Genomic DNA, 1,584 nt, shown 5'->3' with positions numbered 1-1,584 from the left:
AGCTTGTGCAACCATATAGCTTAACTTAAATTTTGAATTTAATTTTAATTAATTTAAATTTAAATTGCACAAGCAGCTAGTGCCTGCAATACTGGATAGCACAGTTCTGGACTATCCTAAGGAAACCTGGATCTTTTTCACAGACTTCCTCTCCTACTTCCTGACCCTCAGGCTGTGGTCTGCCCAGAGATAGCTCATGGTCATCCATCTACACTCTATCCACTGGCCTTGAAATCTGCAAAATCTCACCAGGCATTGAAGAGATCACCTGTTCTCCTCTGCCTATGGAGTGGCAAACATAATGAAGTTACAAAGAATCCCATAATCTGGCCATTTGGACCATTCACTGCTGGAAGGAATTTTATCACAAGAATGAAATAACCCAGCTCCATCTGGAATTTTCATCTAATATTTCCAGTGACCTTTGAGAATGTCTGCATTTCTTAACAGCCACTACATACAGAGTGGTTTCCTGGACACTCCATAAAAAATTAAAATAGGTGCATTCTTCTAATTGCAGAAAATCTGTCATTTACAAGTAATAATATACATATAAAAAATCAAACGTTCAGGATATATTTATTTGTTGTCTTACTTTCACTTGTTTATTTTATCTCCTCCTGTATACTGAAGGCTGCTTAAAGGCAAAAACTATGTCTTTCCCAGGATACCTAGAATCTTTCATTCTGGTCTAAACCCTTGCTACTTGAACAGGTCCTCTGGTCAGCAGCATCAGAAACTCTTCGAAAGCTCTTCAGAAATGCAGCTTCTCCGTATTCCTTCAGAACCCAAACTGGCATTTGAGCAAGATGCCCAGATCATTTGTTTGCATATTAAAGTAATGACAAGCACTGATCTAAACTATTCAGAATTGTTCACACTGATTTCAGTTCATATTTGGGTTTATTGGAAAGATAGTAATAGGCTAGTCTTCAACTGCACTAAATTTTATGGGACATTTAAATTATTTGTAAAAAGCTCATCAATTAGCAAATTAACTGTAACTTAAATTTGATAGGTAGTATGTGGTTATGGAAAGGATGCTAAATTGAGACTAGAGAACTTGAGTTTTCTATTTTGGGCTCTGTCATTATTAAAGTAACTTTAGACAGCCATTACTTTTGTCTGGATTTAGTTATTGTGTTTTTGTTTTTTAACTACTATTCATTTAAATACATAAAACAAAGGTTTTCTAATTACTCCCAAACTGGGGCCCTCCATTCTTTCAAATTTCATGGAAGAGTAATGATAAGACTTCAAACAATTTTTTAGCTTGTTATAAAACCTAACATTTGAATCCTACATTGAACCATGATAAGGTTACTCAGAACTTACTCCTTAGTTTCCATGTCTTCCTTTCTTCCCCCAGATTAAAGTAAGATTTAAGCTGTCTCGGACACATGAGAAATTCTCTCATTTTTAAAGACTTCCGTAATTAATATGGAACTGATATTTAACAGTCTTGAGTGCAGACAGACCTAAATCCTTCAATCTTTAAGCTGTCGTTTGAGCCAGAATCCTCATAGTCAAAGGAGATTAGAACAACGAGTCTCCATTCTCTGAAAAGACCCTTTCATATAGACC

The sequence above is a fragment of the Otolemur garnettii genome, unplaced genomic scaffold, assembly GCF_000181295.1.
Source record: "Otolemur garnettii isolate 467f Iridium unplaced genomic scaffold, OtoGar3 scaffold00106, whole genome shotgun sequence".
NCBI lineage: Eukaryota > Metazoa > Chordata > Mammalia > Primates > Galagidae > Otolemur > Otolemur garnettii.
This window is presented reverse-complemented; position numbering follows the sequence as displayed.